Below are 18596 nucleotides of genomic sequence, written 5' to 3'. Positions count from 1 at the left end.
GGAGTCACCTAGAACTCCTGTTCGCCTGACCGCCTCGGATGAGGCGCGCAGATACGCGCCGAACCGCGCGCCTAGTGGATTCCTCCTGCCGCGCCAATCGGCAGGCACCACGTCCCCGCATGCGGATGAGCCGCACTCCGCACCGCGTCCCACACGCGGGCAGGCGACAGCGACATGAGATTTGGTGGGGTCCGCGTCGGGATCTCCGTCCCATGCGCGTGCACCAGCGACCAACGGTGGATCTTCTGCGGCTGTCTAGTCCAGTGGATCAGACACACCTCAGGCCACACAGTCGGGTTCGGGATCTGTTGTGGAAAGCGAATCTGAGAACTTTTCAGGATCCTTTGTGCCTGAGCCTTCTGCACCATCTCCTGTAGCACGACCAGCATGCACACGTCGAAGCCAGCCCAACAAGTTACAAGTTCACGTGTCATGACTCGGTCGCAAAAAGGTATAAGAAATCCAAAGGTCAGAACTGATGGTACTGTTCCATATGGTATGTTGTGTATCGCGGGAGAACCAACAAAACTGGAAGATGCACTTGGAGATCCAAAATGGAAAAATGCAATGGATGAAGGATATTCACCACTTATGAGGAACAAGACTTGGCATCTTGTACCAGAGAAAAGAGGTAAAAATATCATTGACTGTAAGTGGGTTTACAGATTCAAAAGAAAATAAAGCTCGTTTGGTTGCAAAAGGCTTCGAACAATGCTATGGTTTGGACTATGAAGATACTTTTAGTCCTGTTGTCAAAGCTGCAACTATTAGACTTGTGTAATAGTGTTAGCTATTTCTTTGTCCAGGGGATGGATCTTGAGACAGCTAGACGTTCAGAACGCGTTTTTGCATGGTATTCTGGAAGAGCAGGTTTACATAAGACAACCGCCTAGGTATGTAGATAAGAAGGCACCTCGTCATGTGTGCAAGCTTGATAAGGCACTTTATGGCTTGAAACAAGCACCAAGGGCATGGTACTCAAGGTTAAGCTCTCAGTTAAGGCGTCTAGGCTTTGTTGCATCTAAAGGCTGACACTTCATTGTTCATCTACAACAAGGCAAACATAACTATATTTGTATTAGTATATTTTGATGATATCATAGTTGCAAGCTCCTCACAAAGTGCTACTAATGCTCTTCTGCATGATTTAAGCTCGGAGTTTGCTTTGAAGGATCTTGGTGATCTACACTTCTTCTTGGGCATTGAAGTAAAGAAGATTCAAGATGGCATAACACTGGACCAGGAAAAATATGCCACTGAACTTCTAGCTCGTATGGGGATGAAAGATTATAAGCCTTCACCTACACCATTATCCTCTTTAGAAAAACTCTCAGCTTTTGAAGGTGATCCACTTAAGGAAGAAGAAATCACAAGATACAGGAGTGCAGTAGGAGCCCTACAGTATTGACACTGACAAGACCTGATATTTTCTTTGCTGTTAACAAGATTTGTCAGTATCTTCATGCACCCACTACCGTACATTGGACAGCTGTTAAAAGAATTGTACGGTATATAAAACATACTATGAGTTTAGGCCTTCAAGTTAAACGCTCCAACTCCACTCTTGTTAGTGCCTTCTCTGATGCTGACTAGGAAGGATACAGTGACGATAGGAAGTCAACTGGAGGATTTGCAATATTTTTTGGTTCTAAGCTCATTTCTTGGAGTGCTAGGAAACAAGCCACAGTATCCAGGTCAAGTACTAAAACTGAATACAAGTCACTAGCTAATGCTACTGCTGAGATCATTTGGGTTGAATCATTGCTCTATGAATTGAGAATTAAGCAGCATCGTGTCTCATGTTTGTGGTGTGACAATCTAGGAGCCACATATCTTTCTGCAAACCCAGTATTTCATGGCAGAACCAAGCTGACTTTCATTTTGTAAGAGAAAGAGTTGCAGAAAAGAAGTTAGACATACAATTCATTCCTTCCAGAGATCAAGTTGCAGACGAATTCACCAAAGCTTTGCCAGTCAAGCCGTTCGAGGAATTCAAGAAGAATCTTAATATAGGATAGTTGAGATTAAGGGAGGGTGTTAGAATTAGAGATATATTGTAATCTCAACTGTTTATCTCCTCTCTCTCCCGTAACAACTCCTATCTCTATCTCCTTGTAACGAACCTGAATCCTAGCGATCAGGCTTGACTTGTAAGCCACAGCGAGCGCTCTTCTTGCCATCGATCAATATAAACACACGCGGCTCTCTACGGAGAGTAGAAACGCTTCCATCTGACAGTGATGAACAAATGGCTGCATGCCCTACAAGTAATGCTTGCAACACAAGGTCACTGACTCAAGGTCAGCGTAGAACTTCATTGTACGATTATACACGTAGGTGAGATGATTCTCGCGGAAACGTACGTTGCCAAGTTTCTACAGTTTGGCATTTGCTATTCACCAATACGCATGCATTATTTTGTTTTTTATTCAAAAAAAAGACCAAGGACAGCTTTTCATAAGTTGCAAAATAGTGGGTGCATACGTATGTGCGCTTGAGTTCTAGAAATGCACCGTATCCTTCATATGTAGTTCGATTAGACCTACTACTGAACTACAAGAGTTGTCGGGGTACTAACGGTAATCCATTTCTGAGCCCGGGCTCAGCTGCATCTACCCCGACGAAAAAATTCAAAACAAATACTATAAAAATTCAAAAAATTCTAAATTTTTTTGTGTGATAGATATTTTGATGCGTGAGGTTCGCTTCAATTTTCAAATCATTTCGACATCTGAGCAGCACTCGGCAAAAAAGACAAATCCGGGGTCTGTAAAAATGTTTACTGTTCACGCACTGTTCCGACCCGATTTGTCTTTTTTGCTGAGAGCTGCTCAGATGTCTAAATGATCTAAAAATTGGAGCGAACCTCACGCATCAAATTATCTACCACACAAAAAAATTGGAATTTTTTGAATTTTTTTAGTATTTGTTTTGATTTTTTACTGACTGAGTGCAGATGAGCCTGGGCACCGAAACGCCGCACTCAGATACTAACACATTTTGTTTTGCTGCATGTGCATGTACAAGGGGTTGTTTTTATTCATAGATTGACCTCTGGACAAGAGGGGGGCCGGGGAATACAACATGAGAATAAAAACATTCTTGTTCTTTATGGAGAGGGATGGCTTGAAACCAAACTTGGTGATATGCATCATGCATGCATCTGGAGTGTGGAGTGTGGAGTGTGGAGTGTGGATTCTGCCCTGCCGTCGGTCGGCTGCGACAAGTCAATACTTGCAGTTTCCGGGAAAGAAATTAAGAATGAAGCAATCGATCCAAGAGGAAGAGGAAGAGGCAGAGGGGCCATGGCAGAACATGGAGATAGATCTCTGTGTGGACTGGAGTGGGGTGCAAGCGATTCGTGCATCCCAACTCTCCTTCCCTCGTGTCGTCTGCAACCCCACACTCCAAATACGTACGTACATCTAAGAAGCAAGCAAGGAAAAAGGAGGAAAACCTTACCTAGGACTACGAGTGACCTGGAGGGACACACGGCGTGCTACCGACTTGAGCAAGGCGGTGTGCATGCATCGCGGTTTACATGTACCCTCCCTCTTCCTGTAGGGAAATAGTGAAAAATGGACAAAACTGACCTTTTTTCTAAAGTTCAACACAAAATGGCCTCATTCTGAAAATATTTCACAGAGTGGCTCTTTTGCATAACGCCCGAGCCTAGGGCATCATGCTAGATAGCATGACACCCTAGCCCGGGGCGTCATGCTACATGTCACAACCATGACGCCTTAGTTCGGGGGGTCATGCTCTTTAGCATGGCGCCCCAGCCAGGGGGTCATGCAAAAGAGGTCTATTTTGTGAAATATTTTCAAATTAAGGCCATTTTGTGTTGAATTTTCAGAAAAGGGCCAGTTTTGTTTATTTTCACCAGAAATAACTCAGTAAGCAAAGTTGTTCTCTCTGCATGCGCCGACGCCAACGGCCGGCACCGATCCATCAGAATGCATGAGCCAGAGCCAGACTGAAGCCGGCCGTCAACACCAGACCCACAAACTCGCCATCCAGAAAAGTTTAAAAAAAATGTTTGACCGTATTTATACAATAATAAACCGAATATTTATGCCATCAAATTAGCAGCATTAGATTTATGATAAAATATATTTTCGTCATATACCTATTTGATTTCACAAGTATTGATATATTTTTGCATAAACTCGATTAAACTTTGAGATAGTTTAACCCTTCGATAAAGTTGAAAATATACTCTTTCAAGAACGGAATGAAGAGAGTATATTACAGTACGTCGCAGGTGCACGATCACGATGGTTGGGGCGAGAGCACACACCCATTAAGATGGATGTGTACGGCGAATCAACCTGTGGTTGAGATGGTTAGGTGGACAGTGGTATCCCCAACCCACCTGAGTTTAAATCCTGGTGCTCGCATTCAGCGGCGAATCCAGAAAGAAAATGGAGGGGGGGCTCAAAGTTAATATACCAATCCCTTTGTCCAAAGATGCTCAAACTTTCCCAGATTCACAGTAGTCATGTAGCATTTACAAGAGTTTTCTCAGATTTTTTTCGAAGTAGTCAAATTTTGAGGTAAAAATTGGTATGGTCAATTTAAACAGCCAAAAGGTGCCAAATATGAGCTCAAAACGACATGATATTTTACAACACCAATACTAGTAAGTAGTAACACATTTGGTCATACCACAAACTTTCGATTCAAAAGCATACAATTCACACAGCAATAGATAAAGTACTACAGAAGCAACAAAAAGAAAGACGAAACCAATGATGCCGGTTTTGCTTCTAACCAATGCTACTGTAGAACTATATAGATTATATGCTTCAGATCCCAAACGCCATGCCATCTGTCCAAAAGTAGCTAGTTTATTGCGACAAAACAGTTGTATACAAAGTTGAGTATTAGAACTAGAAAAGAAATGAGATGTACCTCTTAAGCAATCACATTATACTCACGAGGCAAGTGAGCTTTCCGATCACTCTTTCTCTGGAATTGTATCATGATCTGATCATCATGAATACTTTTGAATATCCTTTTCTCACAATAGCACACCATTAAGTCATTGAGCCAATCATCCGAGATCTTATTGCGCAAATCTATTTTGATGATCTTCATTGCTGAAAATATTCGCTCAACAGATGAAGTTGCCACGGGGTGGATCAATGTCAACTCGATGAGGCGATATACTGTTGGGAAAGTTGCATGTTTTGTTGATTGAACCATCAACTGAGCAAGGGTGGAAACATCCGAACATCCATTAAATTCCTCACTTCTCCTGATATTTCTAAGGAATCTTGGAAGGTCAATTCTAAGCAACAACCGGTCAGTTTCTGTAAAATCATCCGCATAAATTTCAGCAAGCCGGATAAGTTTGTCAACATTAAACTTTGCAAAGTTGTTGGCTGGATTAAAACAGGACATGCAATCCACTAGCTCAGTGTTAATTTCATTGAACCGATGGTTCATCTCGGTCATAGTTGCATCAATAACAACATAGAATATGCTATGAAATAGTGATGTCGAGTCACCTTATTTTTAGTGCGAACAATGCCATGTTCCTCACAAAAGATCTTGGCTTGGCTGCATAATGACTCATATCCATTGTCCCTCATATCTTGCAAAGTTTCTTTCACATCCGAGATCAAATGCATGGCTTCAACAACATCATGTTTCTTCCTTTGCAAAGCTTGTGATAGCATATTTGTGGTTTGCAACAAGTTTATTAAGAATAACATGATAAACACAAATTGGAAACATTCCATCTTTATGATCAAACCTGGAGCTCCACCTTGACAAGTGTGTTCTCGTGCATCGTCAACCACGATTGCTAGCACATCGACCACTGCATTCCACATTGTGTAAATACAAAGCAAGGTTTTAAGATGTGAGCCCCAACGAGTAGCTCCTGGTCTAGAAAGGTTAGTTTCTTGATGTAACCCAGTTCCAGCTATAATCTTACCATGCTCCATCAATTTCATCAAATCATCGTGATGCTTTGCAAGTAATGCATCTTTTCTCTTGGAAGATGAACCCACCTGAGTCACTATCAAAGGGAGATAATTGAAGAAATCAGCAGTAAGCTCTTCTATCAAGGGGAGATAATCTCCGGATTGTACCATCCAATGTGATTTCAAAATTATGCCCTTCAGTTTTGTTTCTTCCTTTCAACAAATCAGCTCTTCTAACTTCACTTGGAATTTCAGGGGCATAATCTTCTATTGGTATTCGATCTGCCGGATCACCAAAAATTTGACTTGGGTGAAACTCTTGGATAAGAAGCCTAGGTGTTGGTGGTTGGTTTGTGCTCTCATCAATTGGGGGGTTGGTGCTCTCGATTGAAGGGGGGGTAGTGCTCTCGTTTGAAGGAGGGATAGTGCTCTCATCTGTTGGGGGATTGCTGCTCTCAATTGTTGGAGTAAGAGGGTTCAAGTTCAGAATTTGTGTTGCTGCTGGTTCAGAAACAACAACATGGGGGGGTGTTCGAAGTGCTTGCAAACCAATTGTGCAAAGTCTTTCTTTCCATTTCTACAAAAAAACATAGAAATAACTCACATATTATGAATAGAAGCCCAGGCCAACACTATGCTACTGGATTTCTGCAAAAAACAATGGTATGAGCAGCGTTGGGTAGGAGAAAATAACCTCTGAACTGGACCTGATGAGCCAGTTCCCCGAGCAGTCGATCCCTTGACGCAGGGCTCTGCGGACGGCCGGTAGGCTCCACGAACGCTGGTGAGGTCCCAACGGCTGGCTCCGGCAGCGTCGGTGGCGCCCTGGCTGTGTGCTCCGTCGACGGCGTCGCGGCGTACCGTCCTGCTCTTCGTGGGCGTCCTCGCGGCGCGCTCTCCGTGGACGGCGTCACGGCGTGCTCTCCGTCGACGGCGTCGCGGCGTGCTCCGGCGGCGGCTAGGGTTGCGGTGCGGTGCGGCAGAGCTGGGGCTGGATGAGGCGTCGAGATGTGTTGCAGGCTTGCAGCATGCTCGAATTGGTGCTCGAGACGTTCAGAATTTCCGGCGATGCGCTTTCAGTGGGAGGAGACGTTCCTGTCGACGACGAGGCGTCTATGATAGCTTCGTAAATCTTAAGATGATATGCCGGCTCAGTCTCTTAAAGGTGCTCCTAAGGGGTAGGGTGTGCGTGTATGCGTTTATAGAGGTGAGTGTATGCGTTTGTATATAAGCGCTTGTATCTGTGCTGATGGTAAAAGAAAAGATGGGTGTGTACGTCGGCAGCAGCAATGATATCGCTGTATATCTGCACGCACGCACGACTCGCCCAGAAGCGGTGGTTGCGGTGGGGGATCAACACGTACATTAGAGACACCACCCCCATCATCGCACTGCATTTTTTAGACCGGTGACGTGACAGACAGTGAGTAACCACCGCCACCACTTCCTTCCTCTTGATTTGTTCGCGTGTGCAGGAGGACAGGCAGCCTTTTCAAGTACACACTTTCATCTCCACTTCCATTCATCCACCACATGTATGTTGGGCTTGATTATATATCCCGTTTTTCTTGTACTTTCGCAATTGAAGTACACTCCTGCATCATCGTCTTAGAAAGAAAATTTCATGAGACAAGTCGCTCGGCCCAGGCCTCAAAGTTAGTAGTACCGCTATCCAGTGGCGAAACTATGTGTAAGCCGTGGGGTCAGCCGACCCCACAGCTTTTTTGAAAAAAAAACCTATAATCACTGTTCATTACTGTTCATCATGAAGAAAAAATTCATAAAAAATACAGTTGACTCCACAGATTATTTTGGCTGGCACCGCCGCTGCCGCTATCCGGCGGATAAAGTGTCCTAGAAAGAAAACCCATTTTAAGGATGACCTTTTCTTTTCTACGGAGGACAGCAGGGGCAGCTGCTATGCGTTATCTGGTTGATAACATTTTTTTTTTTGAAAGAACACGGGAGAACCACGCTTTCGATTGATAGAAGGAGCAGCAGAAGAGTGCCAACTGTATAGAGGGTGGCCCGAGGCCGACCAGAGAAGAACAAAAATGAAAGTGAAAGAAAAACGGGGTGCGCGGACCCCAGGCTAAAACTTTGGCCTTGTTTGTTTCGGATTCTGAGACCAGATTCAGCTTTGTCGGTGAAGCCGAATCTAGGATTTGAAACAAATAGCTATTTGAAATCAGTTTTGTCAGTGAAGCTGAATCTGGATTTAGACCTTTTTAATGCAATTTTCTGAAGCATCTCAAAGTGTAATTCGGTGGCGAATTAGCTTCGTCACTACTGAAGCGAATCCACGGGTGATTAAAATCCAAGCGAAGCTGAAACAAACAGGGCCTTAGTCGCACCCTTGCACACATTCATGAGATACCCGCTAAATATCACAAAAAAAGAAATTTTGTTCGCCCCGCCTAAAAAGAAGAAGAATAAGCAGGGCATGTGTTGTGTCTGTATGTGACGCAGCTTCAGCGTGGCTTCTCTAAGGACGCGTGCAACCATTAGTTAGCTGCAGGTTGAATAATCCGTACGCAGCATCCTAGGAACAACCTGGGAACGAAACAGAAATTACAAGCGTGTTGCTTTGAGATTCTTTCTTTGACCAGGCATTCACTTTAGATTCTTTTTTATTATACAGTATATCTGAAAAGCCGAACTCATAATCTGAAATCTACGCCAGCAATTGGATACTGCTACTACTACCTCCATGTCTGCTGTTCAACGGAAAATAGGGGAAAAGGCAGGTTGAATAATCCGTACGCAGCATCCTAGGAGAATCTGCGCGCGCGCGCACACATATATATATTGAAGGCAGTGACGTCACCTAGCCGGCCTCCTCAAATCAGCCATATATGTCCCGGACACGCCTGCCATGTCGGAATCCGACATAAAGGACCCGTCGCAAATCATGCCAAATCCCTCCCCACCTCCCGACCTTGCTAGATGAGCCATTTGCCTCTCCTCTCCCCTCCCTAGTCCACCCAGGCCCTCCCCTAGCTCCGCCACCGTCCCGACCCCTCGGTGCCGCACCACCGCCACAAACCTCCTCCTCGACTGTCTCGCTTCCCGGATGAAGAGGTAACTCGAACCCATGGTTTCAAGAGGCTCGGAGAACAAGTCCACATCCCAGATCAACATGTAAATAAGATTATGATTCTGCAGATGCATCATAATCTTTGAAATGAACAGATACACGTGCAACTACTCAATGATTTTGTGGAGCATATGTGGATCCACAATGAAAACCAAAGAGTTTAATGTTTGAAGTGTGCATTTCAAATACATTTTTGTTTGAACTATGGAACTCTTGTGATATTCATGGGCGTCTTTGGTTGCCCGCATCAGGCCCAACCAGGCCCGCGCGGGAAGAAAGAAGCCTGTTTGGTTGCCCGTTTTCACTGTTGGGCCTGCATCGCACGCTTCTTAAAGCAGCCCAGAACCTGCCTCGCTGGAAATGCTCGAATCGGCAGTTTCTCGCGAGCCAGGCCCAGGCGAGCGCTAGTGAGCTGGCCCTTGCACGAGTGGAGACGGGAGAGATGCGAGGTGATTATGTGAGGTCTTCTTGAACATCAAGTAAGCTTCTATCTAATCTCCTCTCTCTGATCTACACAACGGTGCTTCGATTCGAGGTAAGCTCTGCACGAAAAAGATGCACCTCGATGCTACGGTTCCATTCAGGCGATAGGTTCGTAATTTCATCTACCGTAAGTTCTTAATCTCGTGTTCCCGTTTGAAGCTATTCTGGACGAATTTTGTCAGATTCGTCGCGCACGATCGATCATTTGAAATTTCCTTTGACCAGCAGCCTAATCTCCCAGTCCCTCACAACATTCGTGTTGTAAGTTTTTGGTTTCGACGATTGTAGCTTCATCTCTCTTTCAACAGCAGTCTACTGCATTGACGCCGCCATATCGAGCTCCTTTGTCCTCTACTCAGAGCTCTCCTATTCGTTCCTCTCAACGCCGAAGCCCTTCCCCTTGATCTCCTTGCCCACGTCCTACTACACTAGAGTCGTTTCCGGCGTCGCTCATCTCGGCCTACTCTTTCAACATTTTCCGGCGTCGCTCATCTCTCTTTCAACATTTTCCCGCGCTGCGCTACTTTCCGGTACGGAAGGGGTGACTATCACCTCATCAAGTTCCACTTTCCTCCCACTCAATTCTTTCGAGAGAAACTCCTTCTCCAGAAAGGACCCGTTCTTGGCAACGAAGATCTTGCCTTCGGATCTGAGGTAGAAAGTATACCCAATAGTTTCCTTAGGGTATCCTATGAAGACGCATTTCTCCGACTTGGGTTCGAGCTTTTCAGGTTGAAGTTTCTTGACATAAGCATCGCATCCCCAAACTTTTAGAAACGACAGCTTAGGTTTCTTCCCAAACCATAATTCATACGGTGTCGTCTTAACGGATTTAGACGGAGCCCTATTTAAAGTGAATGCGGCAGTCTCTAAAGCATAGCCCCAAAATGAGAGCGGTAAATCGGTAAGAGACATCATAGATCGCACCATATCCAATAGAGTGCGATTACGACGTTCGGACACACCATTTCTCTGAGGTGTTCCAGGCGGCGTGAGTTGTGAAACTATTCCACATTTTCTTAAGTGTGCACCAAACTCGTGACTTAAATATTCTCCACCACGATCTGATCGTAAGAATTTCATTCTCCTGTCACGTTGATTCTCAACCTCACTCTGAAATTCCTTGAACTTTTCAAAGGTTTCAGACTTGTGTTTCATTAGGTAGACATACCAATATCTACTTAAATCATCAGTGAGAGTGAGAACATAATGATATCCTCAACGAGCCTCAACACTCATTGGACCGCACACATCGGTATGTATGATTTCTAATAAGTTGGTTGCTCGCTCCATTGTTCCGGAGAACGGAGTCTTGGTCATCTTACCCATGAGGCATGGTTCGCACGTGTCAAATGATTCGTAATCAAGAGACTCCAAAAGTCCATCTGCATGGAGCTTCTTCATGCGCTTGACACCAATGTGACCAAGGCGGCAGTACCACAAGTATGTGGGACTATCGTTATCAACTTTACATCTTTTGGTATTCACACTATGAACATGTGTAACATCACGTTCGAGATTCATCAAAAATAAACCATTGACCAGCGGGGCATGACCATAAAACATATCTCTCAAATAAATAGAACAACCATTATTCTCGGATTTAAATGAGTAGCCATCTCGAATTAAACAAGATCCAGATACAATGTTCATGCTCAAAGCTGGCACTAAATAACAATTATTGAGGTTTAAAACTAATCCCGTGGGTAGATGCAGAGGTAGCGTGCCGACGGCGATCACATCAACCTTGGAACCATTCCCGACGCGCATCGTCACCTCGTCCTTCGCCAGTCTCCGTTTATTCCGTAGTTCCTGTTTTGAGTTACAAATATGAGCAACCGCACCGGTATCAAATACCCAGGAGCTACTGCGAGTACTGGTAAGGTACACATCAATTACATGTATCTCACATATACCTTTGGTGTTGCCGGCCTTCTTCTTGTCCGCTAAGTATTTGGGGCAGTTCCGCTTCCAGTGACCACTTCCCTTGCAATAAAAGCACTCAGTCTCGGGCTTGGGTCCATTCTTTGACTTCTTCCCAGTAACTGGTTTACCGGGTGCGGCAACTCCCTTGCCGTCCTTCTTGAAGTTCTTCTTACCCTTGCCCTTCTTGAACTTAGTGGTTTTATTCACCATCAACACTTGATGTTCTTTTCTGATCTCTACCTCGGCTGATTTCAGCATTGAATATACCTCAGGAATGGTCTTTTCCATCCCCTGCATATTGAAGTTCATCACAAAGCTCTTGTAGCTTGGTGGAAGCGACTGGAGGATTCTGTCAATGACCGCGTCATCCGGGAGATTAACTCCCAGCTGAGTCAAGCGGTTGTGCAACCCAGACATTCTGAGTATGTGCTCACTAACAGAACTATTCTCCTCCATTTTACAGCTGAAGAACTTGTCGGAGACTTCATATCTCTCGACCCGGGCATGAGCTTGGAAAACCAATTTCAGCTCCTCGAACATCTCATATGCTCCATGTTTCTCAAAACGCTTTTGGAGACCCGGTTCTAAGCTGTAAAGCATGCCGCACTGAACGAGGGAGTAATCATCAGCACGCTGCTGCCAAGCGTTCATAACGTCTTGGTTCTCAGGGATTGGTGCATCACCTAGCGGTGCTTCTAAGACATAATCTTTCTTGGCTACTATGAGGATGATCCTCAGGTTCCGGACCCAGTCCGTATAGTTGCTGCCATCATCTTTCAGCTTGGTTTTCTCTAGGAACGCGTTGAAATTGAGGACAACGTTGGCCATTTGATCTACAAGACATAGTGTAAAGATTTTAGACTAAGTTCATGATAATTAAGTTCATCTAATCAAATTATTTAATGAACTCCCACTCAGATAGACATTCCTCTAGTCATCTAAGTGAAAACCTGATCCAAGTTTAACTAGGCCGTGTCCGATCATCATGTGAGACGGACTAGTCAAGATCGGTGAACATCTCCATGTTGATCGTATCTTCTATACAACTCATGCTCGACCTTTCGATCCTCCGTGTTCCGAGGCCATGTCTGTACATGCTAGGCTCGTCAAGTCAACCTAAGTGTATTGCGTGTGTTTCGAGGCCATGTCTGTACATGCTAGGCTCGTCAACACCCGTTGTATTCGAACGTTAGAATCTATCACACCCGATCATCACGTGGTGCTTCGAAACAACGAACCTTCGCAACGGTGCACAGTTAGGGTGAACACTTTCTTGAAATTATCATAAGGGATCATCTTACTTACTACCGTCGTTCTAAGCAAATAAGATGCAAAAACATGATAAACATCACATGCAATCAAATAGTGACATGATATGGCCAATATCATTATGCTCCTTTGATCTCCATCTTCGGGGCACCATAATCATCTTCGTCACCGGCATGACACCATGATCTCCATCATTGTGTCTTCATGAAGTCGTCACGCCAACGATTACTTATACTTCTATGGCTAACGCGTTTAGCAACAAAGTAAAGTAAATTACATGGCGTTATTCAATGACACGCAGGTCATACAAAATAATAAAGACAACTCCTATGGCTCCTGCCGGTTGTCATACTCATCGACATGCAAGTCGTGATTCCTATTACAAGAATATGATCAATCTCATACATCACATATATCATTCATCACATCTTCTGACCATATCACATCACATAGCACTTGCTGCAAAAACAAGTTAGACGTCCTCTAATTGTTGTTGCAAGTTTTTACGTGGTTTGTAGGTTTCTAGCAAGAACGTTTTCTTACCTACGTGTGACCACAACGTGATTTGCCAATTTCTATTTACCCTTCATAAGGACCCTTTTCATCGAATCCGTTCCGACTAAAGTAGGAGAGACAGACACCCGCTAGCCACCTTATGCAACTAGTGCATGTTAGTCGGTGGAACCTGTCTCACGTAAGCGTACGTGTAAGGTCGGTCCGGGCCGCTTCATCCTACAATGCCGCCGAAACAAGAAACGACTAGTAGCGGCAAGAAGAATTGGCAAACTCAACGCCCACAACTGCTTTGTGTTCTACTCGTGCATAGTAACTACGCATAGGCCTGGCTCATGATGCCACTGTTGGGAATCGTAGCATAATTTTAAAATTTTCCTACGTTCACCAAGATGCATCTATGGAGTATACTAGCAACGAGGGGAAAGGAGTGCATCTACATACCCTTGTAGATCGCGAGCGGAAGCGTTCCAATGAACGTGGATGACGGAGTCGTACTCGCCGTGATCCAAATCACCGATGACCGAGTGCCGAACGGACGGCACCTCCGCGTTCAACACACGTACGGTGCAGCGACGTCTCCTCCTTCTTGATCCAGCAAGGGGGAAGGAGAGGTTGATGGAGATCCAGCAGCACGACGGCGTGGTGGTGGATGTAGCGGGTCTCCGACAGGGCTTCGCCGAGCTTCTGCGAGAGAGAGAGGTGTTGCAGGGGAGGAGGGAGGCGCCCAAGGCTGTAGGTTGCTGCCCTCCCTCCCCCCCCCCCCCTTTATATAGGCCCCCTGGGAGGGGGGGCGCCGGCCAGATCCCATCTAGGGTGGGGGGCGGCGGCCAAAGGGGGGAAGGGGGTGCCTTGCCCCCCAAGGCAAGTGGGAAGCCCCCCCCCCACCCTAGGGTTTGCAACCCTAGGCGCATGGGGGGATGCCCATGGGGGGCGCCCAGCCCACTAGGGGCTGGTTCCCTTCCCACTTCAGCCCACGGGGCCCTCCGGGATAGGTGGCCCCACCCGGTGGACCCCCGGGACCCTTCCGGTGGTCCCGGTACAATACCGGTAACCCCCAAAACTTTCCCGGTGGCCGAAACTTGACTTCCTATATATAATTCTTCACCTCTGGACCATTCCGGAACCTCTCGTGACGTCCGGGATCTCATCCGGGACTCCAAACAACTTTCGGGTTTCCGCATACACATATCTCTACAACCCTAGCGTCACCGAACCTTAAGTGTGTAGACCCTACGGGTTCGGGAGACATGCAGACATGACCGAGACGCCTCTCCGGTCAATAACCAACAGCGGGATCTGGATACCCATGTTGGCTCCCACATGTTCCACGATGATCTCATCGGATGAACCACGGTGTCGAGGATTCAATCAATCCCGTATACAATTCCCTTTGTCAATCGGTATGTTACTTGCCCGAGATTCGATCGTCGGTATCCCAATACCTTGTTCAATCTCGTTACCGGCAAGTCTCTTTACTCATACCGTAATGCATGATCCCGTGACTAACGCCTTAGTCACATTGAGCTCATTATGATGATGCATTACCGAGTGGGCCCAGAGATACCTCTCCGTCACACGGAGTGACAAATCCCAGTCTCGATCCGTGCCAACCCAACAGACACTTTCGGAGATACCCGTAGTGCACCTTTATAGTCACCCAGTTACGTTGTGACGTTTGGCACACCCAAAGCACTCCTACGGTATCCGGGAGTTGCACGATCTCATGGTCTAAGGAAAAGATACTTGACATTGGAAAAGCTCTAGCAAACGAAACTACACGATCTTTTATGCTATGCTTAGGATTGGGTCTTGTCCATCACATCATTCTCCTAATGATGTGATCCCGTTATCAATGACATCCAATGTCCATAGTCAGGAAACCATGACTATCTGTTGATCAACGAGCTAGTCAACTAGAGGCTTACTAGGGACACGTTGTGGTCTATGTATTCACACATGTATTACGATTTCCGGACAATACAATTATAGCATGAACAATAGACAATTACCATGAACAAAGAAATATAATAATAACCATTTATTATTGCCTCTAGGGCATATTTCCAACACAGACGTGCATGTATTTTTATGGATTTGAGGGGTTAGACATGAGGAGCATGGCTGTCCGACAGGGCACATTATATTAGGGGTTGTTCGACGTTGACCGGGGATGCGCCCGGACGCGTTTGCTAATGTTTAGTGGGACGGATTTGCCAAGTCCGGACGTGGATGCTTTTAGACCTACTGCCGAAATACAAGAGTTGTCGTGATTACACGCAATTTGCTGACCTTGGGAGAAACATACAAGCTGAGAATAAGAACATTGTTGCTCTTGTGGATAGAGATGGCTTGAAGACCAAACATGGTTAAGCACGCATATCGAGTGTGGAGCCTGCCCTGCCGTCGGTCGGCTGCGACAGGTCAACAACCGCTTCCATCATTATTTTGTAGTTTCCGGGAAGGAAAGAAAGAAAAAAAGAAAGAAGCAATCGATGGAAGAGGAAGAGGGGCCATGGCACCGGCAGGCGGCAGCAGTATCCGCCCGGCCACATGTAGTGTAGATCGATCTCTGTGTGGACTGGAGTGGGGTGCAAGCGATTCATCCATCCCATCTCTCTCTCGTCTTCCCTCGTGTCGTCTGCAACCCCACACTCCAAATACGTACGTACGTACGTACATCTAAGAAGCAAGCAAGCAAGCCAGGAAAAACTAGTGCAACTGCAGGGCCCAGAAGGATTGTCGTGAAGGAAGCAGTGGGGGCAGCAGAGAGTGATGCATGCTGCTACTCTGCTCACATGCAAGGCAGGTAGTTGCAGTGAGCACGTCGACACGGATCGGCCGATCCCCGGCAAATAGGGATCCCGTCGTCGGTCAATTCAACCACACCCCAAAAAGGAAAATCGATCAAAGTGAAATGTTTTGGCAGCTGACTGACGGGAGCGTGTAAACCACTCCACCACTCACTGATATGTACTCATGTCAACGCTAGGAGGCTGGCCGTGCTTGCATTGCATGCGCCAACATCGATCCCCAGCTGACAATGGTGTGCTTGAATTTGGCGGTACGTACGTACGGTAGCCGACAGTACGGTAGTGCGCTGCGAGTGACCTGGTGAGGCACATGGCGGCGTGCTACTGCTACCGAGTTGAGCAAGGCGACGTGCGTGCATGTGCATGCATGCACACGGTGTACAAGTACCCTCTTCTCTTACGGAATCAGAAAGTATATATTCAGTTCCAGCACAGTTGCTCTCTGCATGCGCCAAACCACAAACTTGCATTGCATTGCAACAGCCCCAGTGGTAGGGTCTTTAATAATTTAGTGGTGGTGGTGGTGGTGGAGGTGGAGGATGATTATTAGTGCATCATTAAGGATGGTAGGAGTATCGTGGTGCCCATGGCCGGGATGGATGGATGATGGATTGATTTTGTGCCTGTATATCGCAGGAGCACGATCACGATGGCTGATTGGCTGGTACTTCAGCTGCAGCAACGATCTCTGCACGCACGAACGCAGCCTCGCCCAAAAGCGGTGGTTGTGGTGGGGGATCAACACAACACGTACTACATTCCATGCACCAGCACCGTCATTGCGTTGCGTTGCACCCAGTGGTGACATGACACTCAGCGAGTAACCACCGCCACCACTTCCTCCTTCCTTGCTTTGTTGGTGCCATCGATCGTGTGCGCAGGAGGACAGGCAGCCTTTTCAACTACACACTTCCATCTCCACTTGCATTCATCCACATATATGTTGCACTTGGTGATATCCCCTTTTTCTTGTCCTTTGCGCCATGGAAGTACAGTCCACCATCATCGTCTTGCAAAGAAAATTTCCTGTGACGTGTCGGCCCGGGCCTCAAGTTAGTAGAGTACTGTTAACCGGCGGATAAATTGGCGTAAGTGGAACAACCATTTGAAGGATGGCATTTCTTTCTTCTTCGGCAGACTACGGGGCGGCTGCTATACATTCATAACTTGCCCGCCTCCTCGGCCGTTGGATGCATAGAATCATCACATCATCATCAGGATCGTTGCTTCTTCCTCCCGAGCAGCACGCATTGTAACGTCCCCATGTTGCGACCATCTCAAGCCGCACACATTACAACACACCCCATGTTGTGACGCTCCTAAGGACCACACACTGCAACACCCTGTAGGTTACGACACTCCTCACCACCATGCATTCCAGCACTGGCCATGTTGCGACCCTCCCGAACACCATGCTCTCCTCCAACCGCGGTATCACAGCCGTCGTTGCATAAGCATGTTGCCATGCTCCCCCAGGTTGCGACGCTCCCAAGCACCACGCATGGCAAACACCCCCGATGTTGCAGAAGCACATCGCCGTAGCACCGCCATCGTTGCAACACAGACGACGTTTCATAAGTCACGTCATAGAAGCATGATATCACTGTTTGCAACATTGGGTGTGTGCCGCCCATGTAGTACCGATGATCTACACACCAGTTGGTGGTCCCTGCTAGTAGGTCGCCGCATCGGTCACCAGCCATGGGGCACTTCTGATCACCGACGAGGTCAACACCTGGAGGAGACACGCATGTGTGGCACCTCCTCCAAAAGGACGGAGATGCCCCTCACAAGCGAGATCAAAGATTGTGGAGAGGGGCGCCCATGGCGGCTTTTTTGTGACTGTAAAGGAGGGAGAAGCAGATGCGCCTCGCCAGTGAGATCAGGAGGTGGGCGGAGAAAAAGGAGAAGAGAGAGATAGGATGTGTTTGGTTGCAGGGCTATCCTCCCAGGGACAGGGATATCCCTCTTTTACTGTGGTTGCCACGCGTTTGGATCAGGGGCGAGAAGGGATAGAGGCAGCCAGATGTTGGGAATATCCCCTAAAAAAGGGGTTGTGGTTAGCCGCGAAAAACAGGCGGGCGGTGGCAACCACCCCGCGCGCGCGTTGCGGTCGTTGCCCGCGAATCGTTTTCCGGCTGTTGCTAGTGGTGAGGCATGCGCCTGCTTCCGATGTGTGACACTAGTCTAAGTTACTCCGCATTATGACCAGCCTAATGCACTCGCGTGTGGCCGCAGCCGGCTGGCCGTTGCGGCGGGTGCGCACAGGCGACGCAGGCCGAAGTTGTCGGCGGCGCGGCTGGATCTCCTGGAGGGTGACGGTTGGATCTCCGGGAGTTGCACGCGGTCGGCGATTGAGGGTGGCGCTGCTGCTGCGTGCATGGAGCTGGATCTTCCTACTGCTGTTGTATGCACCGTATTCGTGATGCAGTTCCTGCTGCTGTATTTCCGGCCGCCGTGCTGTGGTATCTCCTGCCACCGATGAAACAGATCATGTGTTCTGCTCTATTTTCTACTGCTGTATGCACGGGTGTGTGCGTGCTGTTGAGTTGAGGTGTGCTT

At 47.0% G+C, this 18596-nt stretch overlaps 1 long non-coding RNA gene across 1 annotated transcript; it reads right to left on the bottom strand.

Annotated features, from left to right (window-relative positions):
* Positions 1-4602: 4602 nt before the first annotated feature.
* LOC109760775 (uncharacterized) lies at positions 4603-6963 on the bottom strand. The gene is made up of 5 exons (XR_012183450.1): positions 6628-6963; positions 5945-6510; positions 5514-5827; positions 4915-5315; positions 4603-4831 (listed from the first exon to the last, which is right to left on the bottom strand). It is a non-coding gene; the product is annotated as an uncharacterized lncRNA (long non-coding RNA).
* Positions 6964-18596: the final 11633 nt, after the last annotated feature.

Source organism: Aegilops tauschii, chromosome 5 (genome assembly GCF_002575655.3).
Source record: "Aegilops tauschii subsp. strangulata cultivar AL8/78 chromosome 5, Aet v6.0, whole genome shotgun sequence".
Classification (NCBI taxonomy): Eukaryota; Viridiplantae; Streptophyta; class Magnoliopsida; order Poales; family Poaceae; genus Aegilops; species Aegilops tauschii.
This window is presented reverse-complemented; position numbering and strand designations above follow the sequence as displayed.